Here is a 22,157-nt window from a genome sequence, read left to right on the forward strand (position 1 = left end):
CCTTCTCTATTTGAACTGTTTTGAAAAGCTGCTTTTCCTGTTGGATTCATCTTTTTGTAAGTTTCCTCCAGTTTTTAAACCTGGTTTCATTCTGAACCTTCCCTCTGAACACAATGATGAATCTCACTCTGATATTTTCCAACAGGAACTTTGTAAACTCACATCTTTTATTCTTAATACAGGTTGAAGAGCTGCAGTTTGTCCAGAGATATCAGCTGGTGTATTCTCTGGGACCAGCTCTGAAGTCCAACCCCTCCCATCTGAAACATCTGGACCCTGAGTGACAACAACCTGAAAGATTCAGGAGTGAAGACAGCTGTGTGGTTTTTCTGGAGAGGCCCCAGACCTGTTGTAGACTGGAGACTCTTGAGGTCAGTACTCAATGATTTTCCCTTCGTGTGCTGAGATGAATCTATGATGGTAAAGTTGTGGTGACTCTAAACTTTGGACAATTTTAAAAATAAAAACTCACAGCAGTTACTGGCCTTCCTCTTTGATGATATAGAAAGAAGGTCATGTATTGAAATAGTTTAGTCTCTAAAGTGGTCACTGATAGAGAACAATGAACTTTTGTGTTTTATTTTTATTTAACCAGGTTGTGTCTCATTGACAATCAGAGATCTATTACAGAGGAGACCTGGTCTAGTGTGGCAGCAACACAGTATTAAACTCATAATCCTTTTATTCTTTATTCGTTTGATGAAGCTGCAGGTTGCAGAGATTCAGCTGTGATTCTCCTGGACCAGCTCTGAAGTCCAACCCCCCCCCCATCTGAAACATCTGGACCTGAGCTTCAAACAACCTGAAGGATTCAGGAGTGAAAGCAGGCTGTGTGGTTTTTCCTGGAGAGGTCCAGACTGTAGACTGGAGACTCTGAGTCAGTTCAGCTCTCTGATTCAATCCAGTTTTTCTTTATTTATGAGTGCAGTAACTAATATTCAGTCTCTGTTTGCTCCCAACACTTGGAGAACCATGGTGATGGTCCCTTGAAGCTGAAATATTCCAAAATTTTTTCATTTTGCTGCTGATGTAAGATGGAGCTGAACAATCAGCTGATGGGTTGTTTGGAGGCATTGATCAGGGAAGCAGTAGCAAACAATCTGCTAGCTTCCACTTTCTAATGACCTTTCCTTCTCATTTCTCTGGTATCTCCCATTCTACTCATTTTAAAACTGAAATCTTTGGATTGGAAAGACGTCACCTTGTCCTCTGAAACCTAGTGACTCTTACTACTACTATTAATGGATTTAGTCAGGATTCAAGAGTTTTAGATTTCCAAAGGTTTTTATTAGTCACTTCTCTATAATGTCATAGGAGTAGAATCAAAAAGCTGTTTTCTCCTTCTCTCTTCTCTCTCACCCATAACATAGATATAAAATATGACACTAGAAAACAAATAGAATAAATGTAATATATAAAATCCACTTTCAGTCTATTATCAGTGTGATACACTCACTGGCCTCTTTATTAGGTACCAATCCTGTTCAATGGCTGTTAACACAAATAGCTAATCAGAGCCCAATCACACGACCTTGCAAATCAAATGCATTGATTTCATGTCGAGTTTTGATCAAGACAACCTTGTTGAAGTTCAAACCGAGCATCACAGAATGAGGAAGAAAGAGGATTTAAGAGACTTTTGAAACGTGGTGTGGTTGTTGAGCAGGCCAGGCAGTCTGAGTATTTTCAGAAAGTAACTGACCTATATGGGATTTGAAACCTAACAACCAATCTCTAGGTTTACAGAGAATGGTCCCAAGAATAGAAAAAATTACCCTGCTAGGATTCACCTGTTTGGAGTTCCCAGTTTTAAACTTGTTCATTCTGAACCTTCAGCCTCCTGAACACATGATGAAACTCTGGATGATTTTCACAATCAGAACTTTGTAAAAACTCACTATCTATATTCTTATTTCAGATTGTGGAGCTGCAGTTTGTCAGAGATCACTGTGATTCTCTGGGACCCCAATCTCTGAAGTCCAAACCCCTCCCCCATCTGAAACATCTGGACCTGAGTATCAACAACACTGAAGGATTCAGGACTGAAGCAGCTTCCTGATCTTCCTGGAGAGTCCAGACTGTTAGAACTGGAGACCTCTAGGTCAGTTCACTGTCTGTTAACTGTTGTAGATCTGATATGTTTTTAAATCACCAAAACTGAATCTAATTCATGTTCCTCCATCAATCTGAAATGTCCTTTAGGTTTCCATCTTTTCTGTTTTCCTTGTCTCCAAGTTTTGTAGGCAGAACGTGTAGAAACGTCCACTGTTAGTTTGTTGAAGGTCAATGAATGTATTGTGATTATAGCTGAAGAGTCACAGCAGGATCCAGAAGATCCTCTCAACTCACATTTATTTTCAACGAAACAAAGTTTTTCCTTGAATCAATTTCCAAAGATTTTCTTTACTTTGTGGTTAATTTTCAAAGTTACTTGACTGCTAATGGTAAGATCATTGATATTGATCCTGTAATGAGTCAGCACATCTTATTGATCCGTGTTGGGCCATCAATAGTTGTCTGAATAGTTGTGCTGACGTTTGGAGATGATGTCTGGGTATAAGGCTGACATGATGAAGAATCCCCACAATAACACAAGACAAAGTCCACTCTACTCATTTTAGAGAACAGCACCTATGATCAGGACACATTTTCACAACCCTCAACACATCTGACTGATCAAACAATCATATTCACTTTATTCTTTATATTTCAGTTTATGGAGCTGCAGGTTGTGTCAGAGATCAGCTGTATTCTCTGGGACCAAGCTCTGAGTCCCAACCCCTCCCCCATCTGAAAAACATCTGACCTGAGTAAGAACACAACCTGAAGGTTTCAGGAGGTGAAGCAGCTGTGTGGTTTTTCCCTGAGAGTCCAGAACTGTAGACCTTGGACACTGTCTGAGGTCAGTCAGCTCTGATTCAACAGTTTTTTCTTTTATTTATGAGGCAGTAACTAATATTCAGTCCTCCTGTTTTGCCTCAACACTTGATGAACCATGTGATGGTCTAGAAGCTAAATAGTCAATATTTCATATTGCTGCTGATGAAAGATGGAAGGCTGATCAAGTCTGCTGAATGTTGTTGGAGTCATTGACAAGGGAAAGCAGTAGCAAACATCTGCTGCTTTCCATATACTAAAGACCTTTCTTCTTTTCCCTCCCTCTGGTTCTTTCTCATATTTAAAAACTGAATCTGTTTGGATTGAAGAACGTCCAAACCCAAGTTTTGGTCCTCATGAAAACCTGTGACCTACCTACTACCTATATTTTGATTTTAGTCAGATTCAAGAGTTTTAGATTTCCAAAAAGGTTTTTAATTGTCCACTGTCTCTATAATTGTCATAGAGTAGAATTCAAAAAGCTGTTTCTCTCTCCACCTTAAACATAGATATAAAATAGACACTCAGAAACAATAGAATAAATGTAAGATATAAAATCCCACTTCAGTCTATTATCAGTGCGATATATTACAGCAGTAATAGTCAATAAGGCAGCAGCCTTGTTTGAACTATGTCCATGGATAGTAATGAAAATGGTCCAGTCAGGTTAACCAAACAACCTAATTAAATGTAGATGAATAATGAAATGAAGCGTCATGTTTAAGTCCTCATTTAAAAATGTCATCCATCATCCCACCCTGGAACTTCTCTTAGAGTCTGTCTCTGGAACCATCATTAGTCAACAATTTCTCTGAACTTTGAGTAGAAAGTGAAATAAATGTCCCTGAGGGTTTTAAGTTTGTGCTTGTAGAGATGGAGCCAACGTCTTCATTAAGCAGCAGCATGTTGGTCAATTAATATTAATAGAGTTTCTTCTTCTCCTAACTTCTATTTGAACTGTTTGAAGCTGCTTTCCCTGCGGATTTCACCTGTTTGTAGTTTCACAAGTTTTTAAAAACTTGTTTCATTCTGAACCTTCAGCTCTGAACACATGATGAAACTCTGGATGATTTCAACAAAACAGGAACTCTTGTAAACTCACATCTTTTATTCTCATATTCAGAGATTGTGGAGCTGCAGTTTGTCAGAGATCAGCTGTGAATCCTGGGACCTACGCTCTGAAGTCCAACCCCTCCCACCTGACATCTGGACCTGAGTCCACAACAACCTGAAGGATTCAGGAGTGAAGCCCAGCAGTGTGGTTTTCCCCCTGGAAGAGTCCAGACTGTAGACTGAGACTCTGGGGTCAGTTCAACTGTCTGTAACTGTTGTAATCTGATAAGTTTTACATCACCAACCCTGAATCTAATTCCATGTCCTACCTCCTCTCCATTCAATCTGTTAAATGTCCCTGTTAGTTCATCTTTCCCTGTTTCCTTGTCTCCAAGTGTTATTGTAGCAGAGACGAGTAGAAAAAACGTCCCCACTGTTAGTTGTTGAAAGTCAATTAATGGTATTTGTGATTAGAGCAAGAGTTCACATCTGGATCCAGAAGATCCAATCAACTCACACATTTGTTTCAAACTGACAAAGTTTTTCCTTGATCAAGTCCCTAGAAAGATTTTTCTTTGCTTTGTGTTTTATTTCAAAGAGACATGACTGATAATGGTCCTGATCATTTGATATTGATCCTGTAAAGGAGGTTCAGCAGCATCTTATTGAATCTGTGTTGAACTATCAATAGATGACTGAATGTTGTGCTGACATTTGGATGATGTCTGTAAGAAGGCTGACATGATGAAAGATCCCACGAATAACTACAAGGACAAAAGTCACTACTCTATACATATTAAGAGAACAGCTCATTGATCAGACACATTTCCACAGAACCTCAAAACATCTGACTGATCATCATCATTATTCAATCTTTTATTCTTTATTCAGGTTGAGGAGCGCTGCAGTTTTTTGTCCAGAGATCAGCTGTGATTTCCTCTGGGAACCCAGCTCTGAAGTCCAACCCCTTCCCATCTGAAACACCTGAAACTGAGTTACAACAGACCTGGAGGAAATTCAGGAGTGAAGCAGCTGTGTGGTTTTCTGGAGAGTCCAGACTGTAGACTGGAGACCTGAGTGTCAGTCCAGCTCTGATTCAATCAGTTTTTTCTTTCATTATGAGAGCCAGTAACTAAAATATTCAGATCCTCTGTTTATTTGCTCCAACAACTTGGATGAACCATTGATGGTCCTAGAAGAGCTGAAATATATTCAATTTTATTAAATTTTGCTGCTAGATGAAAAGAATGGAGCCATGATCAAATCAGACTGATTGTTTTTGTAGTACATTGATCAGGGAGCAGTAGCAGAACATTCTGCTGCTTCCACTTTCTAAAGACTTTCTTCTTTTCCAGGTTTCTCACCAATTTTAACTGATCTCTTTGGGATTAGAACACGTCACCTTGTCCCTCCTCATGAACACTGGTGACTCTACTACTACTATATTTGATTTTAGTTCCAGGATTCAAGAGTTTTAGAGTTTCAAAGGTTTTTAAATTGTCAACTTCTCCCTATATTGTCTAGAGTAGAATCCAAAAAAAGCTGTTTTCTCACTCCCTTCTCTCTCACCTTAAACATAAGATATAAAATAGGTCCACTAAGAATCAAATAGAATATATTGTAATATATAAAATCCCCCTTCAGTCTATTATCCAGTGCGATTATATTTATTCTAGCGAGTAATAGTCAATATGGCAGCAGCATGTTGAAACTATTCCATGATTAGTAAATGAAAATGTCTAGTCCAGGTTTACCACCCTAATTAAATGTAGATGAATAAAGAAATGAAGCGTCCATGTTTAGTCCCTCATATTAAATGTCTCCGATACACCTGAACAACTCTTAGAGTCTGGGCCATCATTAGTCTAACATTTTCCTCTGAACATTTTGAGTAGAAAAGTGAAAATAAATGACTGAGGGTTTTTTTAGTTGTAACTTGTAGCGATGGAGCCACGTCTCATTGAAGCAGCAAGCATGTTTGTCATTAATATAATGAAGAGTCTTCTTCTCTTTCTCTATTTGACTGTTTGAAAGCTGCTTTCCTGTGTGAACTTCACACTGTTTGGAGTTTTCCGAGGTTTTAAAAAAACTTGTTCATATCTGGAACCCTTCAGCTCTGAACACCATCATGAAACTCTGGATTGATTTTTCAAACAGAAACTTTGTATAACTCACTCTTTTTAATTCTTTATTCAGGTTGATGAGATGCAGTTGTCAAAGATCAGCTGTGACTCACTGGTCTCAGCCTCTGAATCTCAACCCCTCCCCATCTGAAACATCTGGACCTGAGTAACAACCAACCTGAAGGATTCAGATGTGTGAAGCAGCTTCTTGATCTTAAGAAGAGTCCCGCTAAAAACCTGGAGACTATGAGGGAGTTAGAGGGTTCCAGTCAGTCCATGCTGCTATTCAAATTCATCAGTATCGTCCCAAAAACACAGTTAGATCAAAGATTACCAGTTTCCTGTATAATCCCTGCAGCTTTCTCATGAAGCTGTTGAGAGAGAATGGAGGCAGGCTATCAGGATTGGACAGAAAGACAGAGATAGAACAACAAGTCAGCAAACACCAATCAGATGAAGCCAGAATCCCTTGTCGTGATCATGTCTTTGGACTTGATGTGAAGAACGACTTTGTTGTTGTTTGATCTGTGTCCAGGATAAAGCTGGATTCCCCCAGCTGACAAGCCCTTTCCAAGATTGTAATAGAGAATCAGTGGTGGTCATTTCATCACTATCGCTGATCAACAACTGAATCACAGCCTCTAAAAGATCAGTCTGACTGAAGCCTGCACATCACAGAAGGCAGCGTTTACAAGTTAGTAACCATGAGTTTCTTTAGTCAGCTATCCTTGTTTCCCATGGAGCAGCAGTAAATCCATCACTAAAGTGTTGGTGCATGTTAATGAAAGGCGTTCAGGACTCTCCCACAGCAGTTCTAGTGAAATTCTGGCAGAGGAAAAACAGAACTAGATGCTAAAAGTCTCTGCAAGGTCTGTTGTGTGTTTCACGTCCAACAAACGTTAACATTGAAGCTGAAAGGAAGCTGGCTGAGCTCTCTACAACCTACAGCTGCTCCACTGCTGCTCCTGGAACGAGGACGTCAAGTCCCTGCTGCTCTTTCTAACTGATGTATGATGACGGGAAACACTCCTTCAGCTCCTCTCTTCCTTTCTTTCTCCCTCCTCCTCTACAGGTGGAGGTGATAAATCCAGGAGGATGACTGTGTCCTGAAGATCCAGAGGTTGAAGCAGACTCTATCTGACTGGACCATGTTAACTGGGAGGTGGAGAAGAAGAGCTTCATCCACATGGTTCTCCATTTAAGGACCATCAAACAAGCTCTGCACCTCCTATCAACGTCTTCACAAGAGCTCCAACAAATCAAGTCCAGTCCCTCATCAATGAATTCCAGACACCAAGAAACCAAATATTGTCTCCTCCACTTCGTTACGTTCCTCCTCCTTCATCCACATGATTATTGGATCAGAGAATATCAGCTCTATCATCACATCACATGTTGTAAAACACCCTTTAGTTTACACACAGAGAGTAATCCCCTCCAATATTTCCGAGTTTAAAAAAAAAACTTTGTTGAGCAAATACCAGTCTGAATGAGTTTTTTGTTGTTGTAGGTTACTTGATTTCCCCACCAGCAGGAGCGCAACCAAACCCTGTCTCATAGATCATCACTTATGTGTTATATTACGAGATCAGGGCCCTGGGCAAAATTAATTTCTACAGGGGCAGACATGAAAAAACCTGAACGTGTTAGAGGCCAAAAAACCAAATGATAACTTGACCGTAATTCTGCTCAATATAATTTCTCCATTGTAAAAAGCTGTAAATTTATATCTGTTGATAGAGCTTGCCTACTGGTAATCAGAAACAATAAGAATCCTCTGTAAATATTTATTTATATTATGGGTTTTTTTTGCTGTAGTTTTTAAGAGGAAAATAAACACAATCGATCTGTAATTTGAACGCAATGGAACTGGATGAAAAATTTTGTCGTCTTTGGAAAACTTCAGTGAACCAGGGAGGTGAACCAATGTAGCTACATGAATTTATTTTCTGTATCTCAAAAAAGCTACTAAATGTTAAAACCCCTATAAAGACCGAATTTCGTCTGCCCAAAAAGAAAATTTTGCTGATTTGAATTACCGGTAACTCCCCCGATGGACATATCAATTGCCTTTTCTAGAAAAAAAATGCTGCCATTACCGGTAATGATGGACGCAAAGGTTGCTGCAATTTGTTTGTAAAAACAAAGTTAGTTTATTACCCTTGAGATGTCACGAAGGTCTTACCAGCAAACGCACAACTAACCAGTGGTTCACCGCATCCAATGATATATCAATCAGCTCAAACCACTGTGACTTAATAACGGTAATTCAAAATCGTCGGAAAATCTAAATCGGACACGCTTTGTACGGATGGCCAGCGATCTGTTCAGTGGCTATTGAGGTTAATAGATGCAAGAAGCTGTTTCAATCTATCCTTACTTTTTTAATAAAAGAATAAATGAAGAAACCAAGTGCGAATGACGTAAAAGAATAACATCATGGCTCAAAACAAAAGCAAACACAGGTCGTAATTGCATGCACAGTATAAATAACTCCATCTACATCTGTGCTTTATTGACTGATGGGCCAAGACGGGAATGCCCAACAAGGGCCGATGTGACTCTCGCCAGTCCTTAAAATACCCAGGTCCTGGCTGTATGGAGGGTCCCCATAACTGCTTGGAAGCACCTCATTGCTGCTTGAAATCTAAAAAAAATATTTACCTACATTTGTGTACGTAACTTTTGAACCGAAATTTACAAACAAGGTATCCTTGTAATCCTTGGATCGTGCTGAGTTCAGCCTACCCTATGACGTCATTATGCGTCGTGATAAATTTTCTGCCATCTTGGATTTTGACAAAAACCTTTAAAAGTTTTCACGGGTCGCAAATTTTGTCTGATTCCCATGAAAATCGGCACAGACTATCTTCAGAGCAAGCCGCACAAAAATTACTGATTGCCGTTCTCAGTTTCGCATTTGTACGACCGCCACAGCCAATCAAAAGTGGCGTCGAAGGCACCGTTTTCGATGTGAGCTCATATCTGGGCAACGGTCTGACATATTGACATCACATTTGGCAATATGGGTCCTGACCCGGTCCCAAGTGGACACCATGAATTTGGTGTCATTTGGCCTCTAGGAGGCGCTGTAATCGCTGTAATTAGAAAAGCATGGTTTTTGCTCATATCTCTTGATGAGTTTATATTTGAAATGACATGGTGACATCCACAGGTACTGTGGGGTGCCCCATTGATAGTTCATGCCAACTTTTCATGCTAGCCAATCATTGTCATCGGTGGCGGCGCCAAACAGGAAGTTTGCCCGTATCTCGGCGACGCTTTGACTTCTGAAGACCAAACTTGGTCGGACTCTTTGGGACCCCCTCCGAAATGCGCAACAAAAATTTGGTGTCATTCAGCCACCAGGGGGCGCTGTAATTAACAAATTGTGTTGTTGCTCTTTTCTTTCGACATTTTAAGATTTCAGAGTAAATTTTCATGTCTGCTGATACTGTGGAGTGTCGCCTTTCAGGATCTGGCAAAATTTGCAAGAATTTGTCCGCCATATTGGATTTTGTCAAAAACCTTTAACAAGTTTTACGGGTCACAAATTTTGTCCGATTCTCATGAAAATTGGCACAGACTATCTTTAGACCGAGCCGCAAAAAAGTTACTGTGTGGCATTTTCGTTGTCCAATCCGTTTGCCCACTACAGCCAATCAAAATTGCCAGTGAAGCCACCAACCAGGAAGTCAGCTCGTATTTCTGCCAGTCCGTGGCCAATTCACTCCAAACTTCTCGTCAAGGCTTATGGCTGATGGCCGATGTGCTTGGACCCCCACATTGCTGCACACAGCTACAATTTAACATATTATCCTATGTCACTTTGACAACAGGTTACTGAAGTTCTTACAACACCAACTACTATTTCAAATATTTCTATTTTTATTCAAAATGTCCCAACTACAAAATAAATCCTAAACTGAAATTTCAAATTGATCAGAATTAAAAGTTTATGTCAACCATAGACTGTATATAAAAGAACCAGTTGGTTGAGTCTTGACAAGTAGTTGAAAGTTTATCAAGTTATGATTTAAATGGTGCTTAAATAAATAATATGAAAAACAACTTTTCTCTGGCATGTAGTTGCAGTAGAATATTTTTCCCCAAATCTTTTCCAATAGGATTACGTGATGACAAACAGGGTTTTTCATATTTTTTTTTTTTTTGTTGTTGAAGAACTGACCTCATGAGATTTATTTGGAGTTGATCAGAGTCATTTCAAGTGATGATAGGTGTGAACTATTTGACATTTTCTTCATTACCTATGTCTACAGTGCTACTGGGAGAAACTTTGTGTCACAACATGAAGCCAGAAGATAGAACTCAAACCAGACACACACACAAGAAACCAAAGGACTTGATGATAAACTAACTCATAGTTTATTAAGGACTTAGAGAAGGAAACAAAAAGAGCTGCAGAGTGTGGCAGGATAATCCAGTAAACCAAAAGCAAGACAAACTGTGTCTGTGACTGTGTGAATGTGTTTGTCTCTGTGTGGACAGACATGATGAGAGCTAATTGTTGATGATTGGTCCACAGAGTCCACCAGCAGAGCTCAGAGGTTCTCAGTGGTCAGTCTACCCAGCAGCATCAGACACAGCTGGACTCCATCTTTTGGTCTGTACATGTACAACAACTACTTTCCATCATGTCCATGCTGCTCTTTGTAGACCAGTGGATTGTCAGTGTGTCCAACATGGATCTGAAGTTTGTCTCCATGGTTTCAGTCTGCTTGTGTCATTCATATGGTCTTCTGTTCCAGCTGCTGGAGGACAACATCATCACTTTTATAAGAAAAGAGCTGAAGAAGATCCAGAAGGTTGTGAGTCCAGATTACCCAGAATGCCCAGAGAGTCAGAGGGAGGATGAGGAGGTGTTGGAGGGTGAGGATGAAGAGCAGAGGAGGAGCAGCAGAGATTTATTCCTGAAGATGACAGTGAACTTCCTGAGGAGAATGAAGCAGGAGGAGCTGGCTGACTGTCTGCAGAGCAGTAAGAGGATTTCTCTAAACATTGAAGCTGCTGGAGAAATTAGACATTTACTAATGTCTCAAGAGATGAACCAAGATATATTCACACACTCATTCTTTAGAGCAATGACATGTTGAAATATTTACTGGAGAGTTTATTCATTCATATTATTTGTTGTTTGTTCATTCAGGACATAAAGCTGCAGTTTGTGGACGTAAATTTAAATCTGGTCTGAAGGAGAAGTTCCAGTGTGTGTTTGAGGGGATTGCTAAAGCTGGAAACTCAACCCTTCTGAATGAGATCTACACAGAGCTCTACATCACAGAGGGAGGGACTGCAGAGGTCAATGATGAACATGAGGTCAGACAGATTGAAACAGCATCCAGGAAACCACACAGAGCAGAAACAAGCATCAGACAAGAAGACCTCTTTAAAGCCTCACCTGGAAGACATGGACCAATCAGAAGAGTGATGACAAAGGGAGTGGCTGGTATTGGGAAAACAGTCTTAACACAGAAGTTCACTCTGGACTGGGCTGAAGACAAAGCCAACCAGGACATCCTCTTCATATTTCCATTGACTTTCAGAGAGCTGAATGTGGTGAAAGAGAGAAAGTTCAGCTTGGTGGAACTTGTTCATCACTTCTTCACTGAAACCAAAGAAGCAGGAATCTGCAGCTTTGAAGACTTCCAGGTTGTGTTCATCTTTGACGGTCTGGATGAGTGTCGACTTCCTCTGGACTTCCACAAGTCCACAAGAGGTTTGTTAGCAGCACATCCACTGAGTCCACCTCAGTGGATGTGCTGCTAACAAACCTCATCAGGGGGAAACTGCTTCCCTCTGCTCGCCTCTGGATAACCACACGACCTGCAGCAGCCAATCAGATCCCTCCTGAGTGTGTTGACATGGTGACAGAGGTCAGAGGGTTCACTGACCCCCAGAAGGAGGAGTACTTCAGGAAGAGGTTCAGAGATGAGGAGCAGGCCAGCAGGATCATCTCCCACATCAAGACATCACGAAGCCTCTACATCATGTGTCACATCCCAGTCTTCTGCTGGATCACTGCTACAGTTCTGGAGGATGTGTTGGAAACCAGAGAGAGAGGAGAGCTGCCCAAGACCCTGACTGAGATGTACATCCACTTCCTGGTGGTTCAGGCCAAAGTCAAGAAGGTCAAGTATGATGGAGGAGCTGAGACAGATCCACACTGGAGTCCAGAGAGCAGGAAGATGATTGAGTCTCTGGGAAAACTGGCTTTTGATCAGCTGCTGAAAGGAAACCTGATCTTCTATGAATCAGACCTGACAGAGTGTGGCATCGATATCAGAGCAGCCTCAGTGTACTCAGGAGTGTTCACACAGATCTTTAAAGAGGAGAGAGGCCTGTACCAGGACAAGGTGTTCTGCTTCGTCCATCTGAGCGTTCAGGAGTTTCTGGCTGCTCTTCATGTCCATCTGACCTCAATCAACTCTGGAGTCAACCTGATGGACCAAAAACAAACTACATCTCTGTGGTCTAAAGCCTTTAGAAACACACCTGAACTAACACGTCTCCATCTGAGTGCTGTGGACAAGGCCTTACAGAGTCCAAATGGACACCTGGACTTGTTCCTCCGCTTCCTCCTGGGTCTTTCACTGCAGACCAATCAGACTCTCCTACAAGGCCTGCTGACACAGACAGGACGTAGATCACAGACCAATCAGGAAACAGTCCAGTACATCAAGAAGAAGATCAGTGAGAATGTGTCTGCAGAGAGAAGCATCAATCTGTTCCACTGTCTGAATGAAATGAATGATGGTTCTCTAGTGAAGGAGATCCAACAGTCCCTGAGATCAGGACGTCTCTCCACAAAAAAACTGTCTCCTGCTCAGTGGTCAGCTCTGGTCTTCATCTTACTGTCATCAGGAGAAGATCTGGATGAGTTTGTCCTGAAGAAATACTCTGCTTCAGAGGAGGCTCTTCTGAGGCTGCTGCCAGTGGTCAAAGCCTCCAACAAAGCTCTGTAAGTTCATCATCAATAAATACACATCAACCTGTCAGCTGGTCACAAAGTTAAAGGGTTTTCTGTCATTGTCTCTTCAGACTGAGTGACTGTAACCTCTCAGAGAGAAGCTGTGAAGCTCTGTCTCCAGTTCTCAGCTCCCAGTCCTCTAATCTGAAACATCTGGACCTGAGTGGAAACAACCTGGAGGATTCAGGAATGAAGCATCTGTCTGCTGGACTGAAGAGTCCAAACTGTAAACTGGAGACTCTGAGGTCAGTTTTCATTTCTTTTCTTCTCAGGCTTCTGAAGAATGGAGATCCAGTTTAGATGAGTTCTCTTGTCAGGACTGTCATATAGAAAAGGAGCTCAAAGAGTTGAAATGAAGAGTTCTTGGTGTCACTAATCATTCTTTCTGTCCATACTGTCTGTGGACAAATCCCCTTATAGTCTGACTCCAATCAGACCAGATGGAGGACAACATCTACAGTGTTGTTGTGTTGTGTTGATCTTCAACTCATCTTGTTCTTCAGCACATCCAGTCAGTATCAGTTTGTGTTTTTCCACAGTGTTTCCTGCTGAGCTGCAGTGGAGGGACAGGAACTCAAAGAGGAACTTTGATTAGTGTCAGTCAGACTGCTGAAGCTTCATATTAGTGTCAGCTCAACAGTGGAGTTGTGTTAGGAAGAGACCACTTCACAGTCAGTGTGGACAGCAGGAATCTGAACAACTCTGGAATCAGTCCATATGACATGTGACTGTTGTTGGAAGACACACTTGAACATGTCAACTTGTCCTTAAAGATTTCTATAGATTCCAACTTCTGAAGGTTTGCTGGTTAAATCTATGGTCATAATTAAACCAGTTCATCATTCTCTCTACTAATTAGTACAGGTTCATTAGATCAAGACAAATATTAAGTGTGTGGGATATTATTGGGTCTGTTGCATCTTGTGATGTATTTAATAGTTTAATGCTCACCTGACTCCACTCCTGTAATTAAACACCAGAAACAAAGAAAAGAGAAGGAGCCTCCAGATCAGGAGGCAGAGGACATGAATGCCATTGATTCTTATTGTAGTTGGAGGCTTTGAATAAATAGTTTGAATGGATTTAATTCAGTCTGAGATACAAGAAGCTCCAATGTATTCTATCAAAAACATCAAGACTCATCAAAATAGCTCTGGTCTGTTGTTTGGATGGAGCTGATTATTTACAGAGTCCTCTTAATATTGTCTTGTGTTTAGAGTCCTACAATAAAACCAGTCTGGTCTGTCATAAATGTCTCATATCTCTTTGCTATAATAGATGTGTATCTTGTAGTCTACATAGAGAATAGGTATGGGCCTGACATCGCTACAGTTTTCTGAAGCCATTCCCTTTTTGGGGATAAATGATTATTCTCTTTCAATGAGGATGGCTGATCTTCTTCCTCATCTTTAAGAGTCCAGTTAAAGAATGATGTAAGGAGAGGGATTAGTTCTTTAAAGGCCTGACAGCTGAGGCATCAACAGGAGGGAGGACAGCAGAGGTGAGGCTCAACACTGGCATCTCCTCCTGGAGGGTTTCCACAAGGAGACTCCAGAGATTCAAGGAGGACTGGCCTGGCATGTTCTGTACTAGCTGATGATGGTTTTTATTTTTACCATGGTGGAAGAGAGATGGGTCCCCAGGAAACTGAATAACAGAAAAGTCCTAAACTCAGTATCATGACTCTACTGCTGCACTTTAAAACCTGAAAACATCTGATTATCAGTGGATCCAGAAGATCCTCTCAACTCACATTTGTTTCAACTGACGAAGTTTTCTTGATCAGGGATTGGATTTACATGTTGATTATATATGAAAAATCTACTTTATCCAAACAGAGGCTTCAATCATTTAAAATCAGATTTTAAATATGAAATGTCCGTTTTCATCTGAGCTTCTCTGAACTTTGAGTAGAAAGTGAAATAAATGTCTGAGGGTTTTTAGTTGTGCTTGTAGAGATGGAGCCACGTCTTCATTGAAGCAGCAGCATGTTGTCATTAATATTAATGAGATTTCTTCTTCTCTTCTTCTATTTGACTGTTTAAAGCTGCTTCCTGTTGGATTCACCTGTTTGGAGTTTCCAGGTTTTAAACTGGTTCATTCTGAACCTTCAGCTCTGAACACATGATGAAACTCTGGATGATTTCAACAGGAACTTTGTAAACTCACATCTTTTATTCTTTATTCAGGTTGGAGAGATGCAGTTTGTCAGAGATCAGCTGTGATTCTCTGGTCTCAGCTCTGAAGTCCAACCCCTCCCATCTGAAACACCTGTACCTGTTTAACAATATCCTGAAGGATTCAGATGTGAAGCAGCTTCTTGATCTTAAGAAGAGTCCAGACTATAAACTGGAGACTATGAGGTGAGTAGAGGGTTCCAGTCAGTCCATGATGCTTTCATCAGTATCGTTCTAAACACAGTTAGTATCAAAGATCCAGTGTTTCCTGTAAACCTGCAGCTTCTCAGTAAAGCTGTGAGAGGAGAATGGAGACAGGCTTCAGGATTGGACAGAAAGACAGAGAGAGAGACAACAGTCAGCCAATCAGATGAGCCAGAAGCTTGTTGTGATCATGTGTTTGAGTTGATGTGAAGACGACTGTTGTTGTTGTGTTGATGTGTCAAGGAAATAAAGCTGGATTCCAGCTGACAGCCTTCCAAGATGTATAGAGACAGTGGTGGTCATTCATCACATCTGATCAACAACTGATCACAGCTCTGAGATCAGTCTGACTGAAGCCTGCACATCACAGAAGCAGCATTACATTTAGTAACCATGAGTTTCTTAGTCAGCTGATCTTTGTTTCCATGGAGCAGCAGTAAATCCATCACTAAAGTGTTGGTGCAGTAATGAAGCGTTCAGGACTCTCAGCAGTTTCTTAGTGAAATCTGCAGAGGAAACAGACTTGATGCTAAAAGTCTCTGCAGGTCTGTGTGTGTTCACTCCAACACGTTAACATGAAGCTGAAAGGAAGCTGGCTGAGCTCCACAGCTGCTCCACTGCTGCTCTGAACAGGACTCAAGTCCCTGCTGCTCTTTCTACTGGATGTGATGATGAAGGGAAACACTCCTTCACCTCCTCTCTTCTTTCTCCTCCTCTCTACAGGTGGAGGTGATAAACAGGAGGATGAGCTGTGTCCTGATGATCCAGAGGTTGAAGCAGACTCTGACTGGACCATGTTACTGGGAGGTGGAGAGGAGAGCTTCATCCACATGGTCTCCATTTAAGACCATCAACAGAGCTGCACTTCAACTCTTCACAGAACTCCAACAAATCAAGTCCAGTCCCTCATCAATGATTCAGACACAAACCAAATATTGTCTCCTCCTTGTTACGTTCCTCCTCCTTCATCCACATGTTTATTGGATCAGAGAATATCAGATATATCATCACATCACATGTGTAACACCCTTTAGTTACACACACAGAGAGTAATCCCCAATATTTCCAGTTTAACTTTGTTGAGCAATACAGTCTGAATGAGTTTTTGGTTGTTGTAGTTCCTTGTTTTCACCAGCAGGGTGCGCAACAAACTGTCTAATAGATCATCAGCTATGTGTTATATTACTAGATCAGGGCTGAGCAATTAATTTCTACAGGGGCCACATGAAAAACCTGAACTGTGTTGGAGGCCAAACCAAACAATAACTTGAACGTAATTCTGCTCAATATTAATTTTCTCCCATTGTAAAAAGCTGTAAATTATATTTGTTGATAAGCTGCTACTGGTATTGGGAAACATAAGAATCCTCTGTAAATATTTATTTACTTTTATTTTTGGAAAACTTCAGTGAACCAAGGAGGGACCATGTAGCTACATGAATTATTTTCTGTATCTTAATAAATGTTTAACCCTTTAAGACCTGAATGTTCGTCTGCCCTCAAAGAGAAGCTTGCTGTATTTGAATTACCGTAACTCCCCGATGGATAATATTCAAGTTGCGCCTTCTAGAAAAAACGCTGCCATTACGGTAATGATGACGCAAGGTTGCTGCAATTTGTTGGTAAAAACAAAGTTAGTTATACCCTTGAGATGTCACGAAGGTCTTCCAGGCAAAAGCACAACTAACCAGTGTTCAGTCACAATGAATATTATCAATAGCTGACGTACCGCGGGCCAGACGGGAATGCCCAAGGGCCGTAAAATGCCCAGGTCTGTACTAGACCCTACATGTTTCCTTCAGCTGATGTTTGTATCTATGACAGAAGTTAGTTTATCTTGTTTCTCCTGTTCTTCTTCTCTCTCTATCTTCTCTGGTTCTACCCGGCTGGTCTTCAGCAGATGGTTCCTCCATATGAGCTGGTTCTGCTCCAGGTTTCTTCCTGTTAAAGGGAGTTTTTCCCTCAGGCTGATCTGGAGGTTTCAGGCTGGTTTTTGTGAAACGTCTTGAGATAATTTGTATTGTTATTGGCGCTATATAAATAAAACTGAATTCACTCACATGAGCACTACTCTTGCTCTTATCTAGTGTGTTTTGTTCTGCTGGGTTGTTTTTTTTTCTCTTGCACCGATGCCGACGAGAGCAGACGCACTAAGGCCGAAAGAGAGAGAGCATGTTAATGTTGATAACTCGATCAAAAGTGATAAAAACTCAATTTCATTTTTGAGTAAATTGTTCTGGGAGGTTTTTGGGTGCTGGACAGCACTGTGTCATCGTGTTTTATGAGAAAAAAACTGGTGAGTAACCATTAGCGCTTAGCATAGTATGCTAGCAGCTGTCGATGATGGCCAATTGCTCACTCATTTTATGGAAAAGGTATCTTGTTATGTATTGTTATGCTTTGGAGACTATGTTTAAAACCAACCGGAGACGATGAATGTACATGTGTGAATTGAGGATGTATCTCATGGTATTTTTGTGGAAAATTGTCTGTGTTAATGAAACTATTGCTATATGCTAGTTAATGCTATATAGTTAAACGAGCTGATCTTATGAGCTAAAACACGCAGCCGTGTGTGTTTTTGAGTTATTGAGAGACAGTAATTCAATGAATCATTCTCAAACATGATTTGAATGTGATTTAATTCATTATTTGTACACCATGCGGTGGGAAAAGCTAAAAAAATGCAATATGCAAATTGTCAGTGTGAATATTCAAGTTCGTTGCTTTAAGATTTTAAAAAAAGAGAGAATAGATACTGCACTGTTTATTTAGATAAATGTATAAAGAGAGATGAAGAGATTAACAATATATTAAAAAATAAACTGCTGCTCTATGCAGGTTGTGTTTTTTGTATGAGTGGTAGATGAACAGATACACAACCATACATTGAAGGACTGCCACACATATTTACATTGAATACGGACGCACTGAGGACACTGACTAATTTGGACTGTTGACTTTACTGAACTTTGTTGGTTTATTATTTTGGGCCCATTTTTCCTATTTTATTTGCACTTTGAACAGTATTATTTCTTAAATTTTATATGCTGTGAAATTGTTGGTTGGTTACAACTGAGGTTGTTAAAAAGGTTGATTTCTGGGTTTGATAAAGAAATATAAATTCAGTCGTTAGCTCAACTATTTTGAGTTGGTGAAACTGAAGAGTGGCTTCCTGCCAATAAATATTTTTTTTGTCACTGTTCACAAACTGTTGTCCGTGTCACATATGTCCTCATTGAGCGAAACTATATCTTCTGATTTGACTTTAATTGAAAGTACATGATAGTCACCTTAGCTCATGTACAGTAGACAGTGTTGCACATGTTAGTCATTTTTACAGTGCATCTGACTGTAATTTATTTTACAGTGTATTTCCTGGTTGTATTGTTAGTATTACAGTGTGCTGTTTAGCTGCAGGTCCTGTGCGTGGCCACCAGAGGGCAGTGACCACTCATCAGTCACAGAGCAGTATATTAGAAAGAGTCCGGTCAAACTCAAACCATGGCCGCCATGTTTGCTACATCAGAGGTTAGACTCTAGAGTGTAACTCACTTAAATATCCCAGCGTCTACTTACTTTAAATATCTTAAATGAGAGTGTAAAATGCCCAGCCACATGTACCATAGAAATAAGTGAGGACACTGTCTTGCCTCAGTCCATACGCCTGTTCAACTATTTAATCTATCTTCACTTTTATCTTCAGACAATCCCTCTGGCTCTTCAGGGTCCCTCTTCTTTGGAAAGACTCCATCATTGTCCCAGTGTCCAAGATAAAAACCACCAAAAACCCATAATGACTTTCAGTCCTAACTTCTCTTGTTATGAAATCCTTTGAACGCATCATAAAGGTTTGAGTTTGAGGCTCAACACAGAGCAGCCTTGATCCATTGCAATAGACCGTTAGAGCAGGTAGAGGCGTTGATGACACAGTCGATGTCCTTATCAGCCTGGTTTTAGGACGTCTTCAGGGTTAAGGTCAACATAACATCATTTAACATAACTTTGCACGTCTCCTTTTTCTTGATTTTTCTCCTGTTTTTAAATACAGTCGACCGCACATTTAGACCTTCTGACCAACACACACAACCTTGATTGGAGTTTAGTGTCTTGGCTTGTTGACTTTTTACCTGATGGACCTCAGAGGGTGAAAGTCAACAGCTTTTTATCAGACACACTTTACTGGTTCCCCCAAGGCCACATCCTTTCACCACTTTTATTCATTTTATACACAAATGAATAATCAAGACAGTATTCACGGCCCAGTGGTTAATTGTTTTAGTGAATGGTGTGAGACTCTTTTTAAAAGTCCATGTTTCTGAAACCAAAGAGCTCATTATTGATTTTAGAAGAAGCCTCCACCACATTCCCCTGTTTTTATTCATGGTCAGGTGGTTGGTACCATACGACAGTACAAATACAAACCGTTACTGGTTGTTATGTGCCAAGAGTGGAGGTTTGTGTGCGTCTCTCTCCATCAGGTGAGGGTTAGATTGGCTGCCACCTGTGGAGCTCCAGCCTGAAATCCTATTGGCTCCCTCCACTCTCCAGCTGGCCAATCGGAGACAGAGAGCACCATTTAAAAGCTCTCCAACTCTTTGGATGCTCTGGCTGCTCTGGCTGCTCTGAGGCCTGTTGGACCCTGCTATTGTTTGGTAAAGGTTTGTGGGAGGAAGGTAGAGCTTAGATTAGGGCTGGGGGACCCTATACACTGCACTCACCTTGTTGACATTGTTGTTGCACTAGTTTATGGGTTGAAGCAACCAATGTAAGTTTTGTTGAGCACCCTTTGTAGAAAAGATAGGCAGGCTTTTTGGTTTCTTTTGTTCTCACACCCAGTATCGTGGTAAGCCAGGCCTCTTTTTCTTATACCTTGTTTAATTTGTTTGGCTCGACCCCTGACAGCTCCTCCTTCACCTCCACTTTATGCAAAACCTTATACTTTGTAAATAAACACTCACTTGCCACACATACACCTTGGGGTTTTTCTCTTTACTGTCTGTCAGTGTTACGTCTCTCTTGTGAGCATTAAAGTGGAACGTAACATTGATAGAAACCTCACCTTTATTGGCCAGGTATGTGCGCACATACAAGGAATTTGACTGCGGTCATTTTTCTCAGTGTTACAAGGAAAATAAAGACAACACTTAAAAAAGTATAAAAATAGAAAACTGTCCAGCATGAATAAGAATAAAATAGTAACAGAAGCAGATATAAACATGGACTTGAACAGCAGCAAATGGAACCTAAAGGACAAACAGACTGAAAAATTCAACAACTGTGTCTGAATGTGTTGTGTTTCTGTCTGTTTGTCTGTATTTTTGTGTGTTTCTCTGAAAAACAAAGCTTCCTAGCTTTCTAGCTCATAGTAGCTATTCATCGCTACTTCATATCTTTCTTCTTTGGTTTGGGTGGTTGTTGTGTGCTAATAGAAAACTGGTGTGTTGTCATGTGTGAATACACCAAGTTTCAGACAGAGACCAGAACAAACAGGTTCATAATTGATCGTGTGAAGAGGAAGGAAGCTTCCACGTCTCAACAGCCTCATTTCCGTCCGTTAGAAACCTCAGTGACCACTGATGTAACTACTGGCTGAAGACCGCTGAACATTATTTCATCTGCAGACACAGATTAGATGAGCAGTGATGAGTTTAAACGCAGCAGTGACTGGATTTGTCGTCGTCCTTCTCTCTGTGTCAGGTACTGTAACGTCTAAATCCACTGAGAGGATGTGGAGCTCTGAGGGTTTGTAAACGTTGTCTCATTCATGCATGAGTCTAAACTACAAAGAAATCTAGAGTCCAGGTGTGAACACAGACACTTAAAGATGAACAGGTGAGATCAGATCATCCAGGTCTGAACATCGTTTGCTGTGAACGAGCAGCTCAAACCCATCTGACCTCCTCCATGCCAGAACCCATAAAATCTTCCCAGTACTTTAAAAGAATACCTGCAACAACCGCCAGGTGTACGGTGGAGTTATGGCGCCCTCTTGTGTTCTGGGCTTCACAGGAATAATTCCCACTGTGTTCAGGTCTGCTGTCGGTGATGGTGAAGATGTGTCCTGAAGCTTTTGGTGAGTCTTCATTGTCATTGTACCAGGTGTAGTTAGCCTCTGGGTTAGCATCACTGCTACAGCTCAGAGTCACTGAGCTGCCCTCCATTACCTCACCAGAGGGACTCACTGATACCGAGGGAAGCCTTGGAGGATCTGGAGGAGATGGAGGTTAAAGAATGACAATATAACATGTGTTGTGCTGCCTTTTGAAAAGTTGTGTTAACGCTTTATATGGCACTGATTGAAATACTGGTAAAATCTAAATCTCAACCCCAGAGTGTTAACGTAGGACATAAGCAGACTCTTTGATTTTCATGGAGAAAAACCAGATTAATGAACTTCCCATATATGAAATATTTAACTTCATTAGTTGATGTGCAGCCTCCTTCTCTCTGGTACCACAAGACGTTTGGTCAAGTTGTTACTGTCTGATGTCCAGAGGATCTGGGGACTCATGTATCAAAGTTGCATACGCCCAGAAACGTGACGTACGCCCACATCAACGTCAACGTTCAGATGCATCAAAGGTGAAACATCATGGCTGGTGTCAATAATGTGACATCAAGTAGTTCTTGGAGGATGTGCACATCAGACACACATTAATCAATTAACACACACGTGTTTGTAACCATTGGTGGATATAAAAGCATGCGCAAAGTGATGAAGAAAATGGTATT

At 40.9% G+C, this 22,157-nt stretch overlaps 1 long non-coding RNA gene across 2 annotated transcripts; it reads left to right on the forward strand.

Moving 5' to 3' along the window:
• The first annotated feature begins 843 nt into the window (after window positions 1-843).
• Window positions 844-16,204, forward strand: LOC125003594. 2 transcript variants are annotated; one of them, XR_007112241.1, is made up of 3 exons: window positions 844-877; window positions 15,231-15,404; window positions 16,146-16,204. It is a non-coding gene; the product is annotated as an uncharacterized LOC125003594 (long non-coding RNA). The 2 variants fall into 2 exon arrangements; XR_007112240.1 differs by lacking the exon at window positions 844-877 and adding an exon at window positions 13,251-13,286.
• Window positions 16,205-22,157: the final 5,953 nt, after the last annotated feature.

Source organism: Mugil cephalus, chromosome 2 (assembly GCF_022458985.1).
Source record: "Mugil cephalus isolate CIBA_MC_2020 chromosome 2, CIBA_Mcephalus_1.1, whole genome shotgun sequence".
NCBI classification, from domain to species: domain Eukaryota; kingdom Metazoa; phylum Chordata; class Actinopteri; order Mugiliformes; family Mugilidae; genus Mugil; species Mugil cephalus.